The sequence below is a fragment of the Ascaphus truei genome, unplaced genomic scaffold (genome assembly GCF_040206685.1).
Source record: "Ascaphus truei isolate aAscTru1 unplaced genomic scaffold, aAscTru1.hap1 HAP1_SCAFFOLD_2398, whole genome shotgun sequence".
NCBI lineage: Eukaryota > Metazoa > Chordata > Amphibia > Anura > Ascaphidae > Ascaphus > Ascaphus truei.
The window spans coordinates 62-7,397 of record NW_027455321.1 but is presented as its reverse complement, the minus strand read 5'-3'; the positions used below and the strand labels follow the sequence as shown (position 1 = coordinate 7,397).

General features: G+C 50.8%; 1 long non-coding RNA gene across 1 annotated transcript; it reads right to left on the bottom strand.

Moving 5' to 3' along the window:
* LOC142478405 (uncharacterized) lies at positions 1-5,190 on the bottom strand. Its single transcript, XR_012793145.1, has 3 exons — positions 5,092-5,190; positions 3,113-3,167; positions 1-1,996 (listed from the first exon to the last, which is right to left on the bottom strand). It is a non-coding gene; the product is annotated as an uncharacterized LOC142478405 (long non-coding RNA).
* Between the last annotated feature and the right edge of the window lie 2,146 nt (positions 5,191-7,336).

Sequence of the window (7,336 nt, the reverse complement as noted above, 5' to 3'; positions counted from 1 at the left end):
CCCGATTCCAAATTTTTTGTTTTTATTTCTCACTTCCTAATATTTGTAGCAAAAACAAACAAAATAAAAAGTTAAAAAATAAAGCGTTTTCTTTTCTTCTTTTTTTTTGTTACCCGTGAAGCTGTTTTAACAAAACACAGAAAGATTCAATATACATCCGGAGACAAAATATATTACGGCTCGAGGCAAAAAAAAACAAAAAAACACACACAAAGAACACAAAATATCTTTTAAAAAAAAATCAAGAGAGAGGAGGGGACAGAGGGGACGCCGCGCGTCACCGCCATTTTGTGCGGAGGGAAGCGGCCCGTTGTTTATTCACAGATTGCGAGCAGGCTGTCCCCCGGGAGGGACGGGCGCGCCCTGAATCATGGCGCCGGCGCGTCAGAGAGAGCGTGAGATTATCGCAGAGTTCCCGGAGACCGCGTGCGCTGCCTCTGTCTCTTCCTCTACCCTCCGTTATCAGCAGGTCTCGGGGAGTGGGGGGGGGACGGGACTTTTCAGCACATTGTATGTGGGGGGGGGGGGGTCGCGCTTTTCTAAGCCCCTCCCACCCCCGTCATCTTGTGAAGCTCTCCTGTAAACCACTATACATTATTTCAGGTCTCTAGAGGGCGGGGAGGTTGTCTACTGCAGAGGTGTATGTGTGTGTGTGTGTGTATGTGTGTGTGTATGTATGCATGTGTGTGTGTATGTATGCATGTGTGTGTGTGTGTGTGTATGTATGCATATATATGTGTGCGTGTGTGTGGTTTGTGTATGCATATGTGTGTGTGTATGTATGCATGTGTGTGTGTATGTATGCATGTGTGTGTGTATGTATGCATGTGTGTGTGTGTATGTATGCATATATATGTGTGCGTGTGTGTGGTTTGTGTATGCATATGTGTGTGCGTGCGCGCGTGTATGTATATGTGTGTATGTATATATATATATACACACACACATATATATACATACATGCACAGAAGAAATAGACGCAAAGCTGACACGAAACGTGAAACGTCACGTTGCAACATGTATTAAAATAAGAGGATGAATGATTTGGCGCGCGCACACACACACACACACACACACACACACACACACACACACACACACACACACACACACACACACGTCATGATTTCTCTTAATAAAAGGTCCGTGTATGTACGTATCCTCCAGTACATTTAACTCATCTTCTTACCTGACGTTGTGACACGTCTGTGAGCTCTTCACTACTGTTTCTTCAACACACACACACACACACACACACACACACACACACACACACACAATAACAACACAAGCATTGCAGCCACTTCTATCTTATATACAGCTCACCCCTTAACAAGTTGTATACACACACACACACAATAACAACACAAGCATTGCAGCCGCTTCTATCTTATATACAGCTCACCCCTTAACAAGTTGTAAACACACACAAACACACACACACTACCCCTGGTATTCTGTATATAGCCCCCTCCTTGCAGCAGTTAAAGTGTATGTATAGACCCCCCCCATCACTAGTTGTGTTATATAAAGGTCTCCCTGGTATAGTGTGTGTGTGTATACAGGTGTAGCAGCAGTTATCACACCTGGGATCGCATGATTATAGTAAATTGTGCAACGTTATAACTGAATCACTCACTAAAACTTGCAGTAACGGCTGCTATATCTGGGTATGTATACACACACACGCACGCACGCACACACACACACACACACAAACACACACACACAGTCTCCACCCTATGCAGTGTGTGTATATGAGGCGGGTGTGCGGGGAGAGGGAGTTTCTCATATCCCAGGGCAGTGCCTCCTCTCGTGGCAGGGGGCGGGGGTCTCTCGTGGCAGTGGGACGGTGTTGACGCAGTGGGCGGGGCCTCTCCTGGCAGGGGGGGGGCGTGGCTAGCAGTACGCCTCGTCGTCGTCCTTCTCGTCTTTCATCCCCTTGAGCCTCAGGCGCGCGAAGTCTTCAAACACGATGTCGTCGTCCGGGGCGAAACTGGAAAGCGACAGACGGCGAGAGAATGAAAAATAATAATAATAATAATATATATACATATATATACATACCATACCGTTCGCACGGGTATCGGCAGACAGCACTGTTTATTTCTCGATATATATATTAAAAAAAAATATACACACACAATAGAAAAGGGATTATTTAATCTCTATAACTCAGCAGGCAATCGCCGAACCCGCAGAGCGACGCACCTTTCAGGTCACAAGGTCTCACCTTGAGAAAGGTCCCGTGTGGAGGACCGAAACGTTGGTTATTATGTCTCACTGAATACAATACATTTTTGACAACCTTGTGGAGTGCTGCCTCTGATATTCGCTCATACGGTATCGTATTACTTATTTGATTCATATAGGATTTGCACCCACCGTTATCTACCTGACGGAGTGCCTTGTTCAATCTATTCACTATATTCAATCTATTCACTATATATATATATATATATATATATATATATATATATATATATATATATATATATATATATATATATATATATATATATATATATATATATGCAAATATAACTGTATGTCTTAGGCAGGTCTGCAACCCCGCCTTTCCCCATTATCACCCAGCATACAGCACTTCCACTGCAGCAATGGATTCTGGGAAATGACATTCAAATGAGCACACAGTGTCAATTTTTGCCTCAATAACCATTTTTAACATGGTTCCCTATAGGCTTAAGCTTGCTGCATGGTCACAGCTTTGAGCACAGCCAGGGTTAAGGTGCATACCCAGAAAACCACCCACAGACAGCTGTTTCGACCTTGATGGGTCTCATCAGTGTGGGGTTGATTTTACTGGGAATGCAAGAGAGGCTAATATATATATATATATACATATATACACACACATATATACACTGTATATATATATATATATATACACACACACACACACACACACTCATATATACACATATACACATATACACACCCCTACAGTATACGTGCATGCACACACAAACACATTTACAGTATAGACACACACATCAATAGTACACACCGACAGTATAGACACACACACACACACACACACACACCTACAGTGTACAGGTACGGTGCATGAGGGGATAAGGATTGAACTCACTTTGTGTCAAACTCTATTAGATTGGTATCAACAGCTGTGTCCGTCTGCAGGAAATCTGCAAGAGACAGGGGGCGTGAGAGAGACAGGGAGCGTGAGAGAGACACAGAGCGTGAGAGAGAGACAGAGCGTGTGAGAGAGACAGGGCGAGAGAGAGACAGAGCGTGTGAGAGAGAGAGGGAGAGAGACAGGGAGAGAGAGAGCCAGGGAGAGAAAGAGACAGGGAGAGAGAGAAAGAGACAGGGAGATAGAGAAAGAGACAGGGAGATAGAGAAAGACAGGGGGAGAGAGACAGGGAGAGAGAGACAGGGAGAGAGAGAGACAAGGGGAGAGAGAGAGAGACAGGGGGAGAGAGAGAGAGACGGGGAGAGAGAGAGAGACAGGGGGAGAGAGACAGAGTGTGTGAGAGAGACAGAGCATGAGAGAGAGAGGGAGAGAGACAGGGAGAGAGAGAGACAGGGAGAGAGAGAGACAGGGAGAGAAAGAGACAGGGAGATAGAGAAAGACAGGGGGAGAAAGACAGGGAGAGAGAGAGAGACAGGGGGAGAGAGAGAGAGACGGGGAGAGAAAGAGACAGGGAGAGAGAGAAAGAGACAGGGAGATAGAGAAAGAGACAGGGAGATAGAGAAAGACAGGGGGAGAGAGAAAGACAGGGGGAGAGAGACAGGGAGAGAGAGAGACAAGGGGAGAGAGAGAGAGACAGGGGGAGAGAGAGAGAGAGAGACGGGGAGAGAGAGAGAGACAGGGGGAGAGAGACAGAGTGTGTGAGAGAGACAGAGTATGAGAGAGAGAGAGAGGGAGAGAGACAGGGAGAGAGAGAGACAGGGAGAGAGAGAGACAGGGAGAGAAAGAGACAGGGAGATAGAGAAAGACAGGGGGAGAGAGACAGAGAGAGAGAGAGAGACAGGGGGAGAGAGAGAGACTGGGAGAGAGAGAAAGACGGGGAGAGAGACAGGGAGAGAGAGAGACAAGGGGAGAGAGAGAGACAGGGGGAGAGAGACAGGGGGAGAGAGAGACAGGGAGAGAGAGAGACAGCGTGAGAGAGACAGAGCGTGTGAGAGAGACAGAGCGTGTGAGAGAGAGAGAGACAGGGAGAGAGAGAGACAAGGGGAGAGAGAGAGACAGGGGGAGGGGGAGAGAGACAGGGGGAGAGAGAGAGTGACAGGGGGAGAGAGAGAGAGACAGGGGGAGAGAGAGAGAGAGACAGGGGGAGAGAGAGAGAGAGACAGGGGGAGAGAGAGAGACAGGGAGAGAGAGAGAGACAAGGGGAGAGAGAGAGAGACAGGGGGAGAGAGACAGGGGGAGAGAGACAGGGGGAGAGAGAGAGAGACGGGGAGAGAGAGACAGGGGGAGAGAGAGAGACAGGGGGAGAGAGACAGGGAGAGAGAGAGACAAGGGGAGAGAGAGAGAGAGACAAGGGGAGAGAGAGAGAGACGGGGAGAGAGAGAGACAGGGGGAGAGAGAGACAGGGGAGAGAGAGACAGGGGGAGAGAGAGAGACAGGGGGAGAGAGAGAGACAGGGGGAGAGAGAGAGACAGGGGGAGAGAGACGGGGAGAGAGAGACAGGGAGAGAGAGACAGAGAGAGAGAGAGACGGGGAGAGAGAGAGAGAGACAGGGAGAGAGACAGGGAGAGAGACAGGGAGAGACAGGGAGAGAGAGAGACAGGGAGAGAGAGACAGGGAGAGAGAGACAGGGAGAGAGAGACAGGGAGAGAGAGACAGAGAGAGAGAGAGACAGAGAGAGAGAGACGGGGAGAGAGAGAGACAAGGAGACAAAGACAGGGAGACATAGGTAGAGAGAGAGTGAGAGAAAGAGAGCATGAGAGAGACAGTGAGAGTGTGAGAGAATGGGAGAGACAGCTTGTATGAAAGAGACATACCGAGTGAGATAGACACAGCTCATATATTAGAGAGAAACAGAGACCACTTATGTGTGAGACAGACAGCGAGGGTTGGATAGAGACAGCCCTCACACTCCTCACCAGACTGAGGTCGGGAGACTGTCGTCTCCAGAGGCTTCGGATGCATCAGGACAAAGGGGAGCTCCACCGAGACATCCCTGAGAGAAAGAGACAGTCAGAGACACCCACAAGACAGCCCCAAGAGACACCGCCAGACAGCCCGGAGAGAGAGACAGTCAGAACATCCCTAAACAGGCCTGAGAGAGACGGGCTGTCAAAGAGACTCACCGAGACATCACTCGCTCGAGTTACGAGAAGCTGTGTCTAAAAGATTGAGACATGACAGAGAAGCAGTGACAGGCTGGATGTGTGCGAGAGAGAGGAGGAGGGAGAAAAGGAGCAGCGAGAGCGCGAAAAGGAGGAGAGAGAGGGGAGGAGTGAGAGAGGAGGAGAGAGAGCGAAAAGGAGGAGAGAAAGGAGGAGTGAGAGAGGAGGAGGGAGAGAGCGAAAAGGAGGAGAGAGAGAGGAGGGAGAGAGCGAAAGGAGGAGCGAGAGAGCTAAAAGGAGCAGCGAGAGCGCGAAAAGGAGCAGCGAGAGCGCTAAAAGGAGCAGCGAGAGCGCGAAAAGGAGCAGCGAGAGCGCGAAAAGGAGGAGAGAGAGGGGAGGAGTGAGAGAGGAGGAGAGAGAGAGGAGAAGGGAGAGAGCGAAAGGAGGAGCGAGAGCGAAAAGGAGGAGAGAAAGGAGGAGTGAGAGAGCGAAAGGAGGAGTGAGAGAGGAGGGAGAGAGGAGGAGGGAGAGAGGAGGAGGGAGAGAGCAAAAAGGAGGAGAGAGAGAGGAGGAAGAGAGCGAAAGGAGGAGCGAGAGAGCGAAAAGGAGGAGAGAGAGAGGAGGGAGAGAGGAGGGAGAGAGTGAAAAGGAGGATAGAGAGGAGGAGCAAGAGAGCGAAAAGGAGGAGAGAGAGAGGAGGGAGAGAGGAGGAGCGAGAGAGCGAAAAGGAGGAGAGAGAGAGGAGGAGGGAGAGAGAGGGAGAGAGCGAAAAGGAGGAGGGAGAGAGCGAAAAGGAGGAGAGAGGAGGAGTGAGAGAGGAGGAGGGAGAGAGCGAAAAGGAGGAGAGAGAGGGGAGGAGTGAGAGAGGAGGAGGGAGAGAGCGAAAAGGAGGAGAGAGAGAGGAGAGAAAGGAGGAGCGAGAGAGGAGGAGGGAGAGAGCGAAAAGGAGGAGAGAGAGAGGAGGAGGGAGAGGAGGAGGAGGGAGAGAGCGAAAAGGAGGAGAGAGAGGGGAGGAGTGAGAGAGGAGGAGAGAGAGAGCGAAAAGGAGGAGAGAGAGAGGAGGAGAGAGAGAGGAGGAGGGAGAGAGGAGGAGGGAGAAAGGAGGAGGGAGAGAGCGAAAGGAGGAGCGAGAGCGAAAGGAGGAGAAAGGAGGAGTGAGAGAGGAGGAGGGAGAGAGCGAAAGGAGGAGTGAGAGAGGAGGAGTGAGAGAGGAGGAGGGAGAGAGCGAAAAGGAGGAGAGAGAGAGGAGGAAGAGAGCGAAAGGAGGAGCGAGAGAGCGAAAAGGAGGAGAGAGAGGAGGAGCGAGAGAGCGAAAAGGAGAGAGAGAGGAGGGAGAGAGGAGGAGGGAGAGAGCGAAAAGGAGGAGAGAGAGAGGAGGAGAGAAAGGAGGAGCGAGAGAGGAGGAGGGAGAGAGCGAAAAGGAGGAGAGAGAGAGGAGGAGGGAGAGGAGGAGGAGGGAGAGAGCGAAAAGGAGGAGAGAGAGGGGAGGAGTGAGAGAGGAGGAGAGAGAGAGCGAAAAGGAGGAGAGAGAGAGGAGGAGAGAGAGAGGAGGACGGAGAGAGGAGGAGGGAGAAAGGAGGAGGAGAGAGCGAAAGGAGGAGCGAGAGCGAAAAGGAGGAGAAAGGAGGAGTGAGAGAGGAGGAGGGAGAGAGCGAAAGGAGGAGTGAGAGAGGAGGAGTGAGAGGAGGAGGGAGAGAGCGAAAAGGAGGAGAGAGAGAGGAGGAAGAGAGCGAAAGGAGGAGCGAGAGAGCGAAAAGGAGGAGAGAGAGGAGGAGCGAGAGAGCGAAAAGGAGAGAGAGAGGAGGGAGAGAGGAGGAGGGAGAGAGCGAAAAGGAGGAGAGAGAAGAGGAGGGAGAGAGAGGGAGAGAGCAAAAAGGAGGAGGAGAGCGCGAAAAGGAGGAGAGAGAGGAGGAGTGAGAGAGCGAAAAGGAGGAGAGAGAGGGGAGGAGTGAGAGAGGAGGAGGGAGAGAGCGAAAAGGAGGACAGAGAGAGGAGGAGAGAAAGGAGGAGGGACAGAGCGAAAAGGAGGAGAGAGATAGGAGGAGGGAGAGGAGGAGGA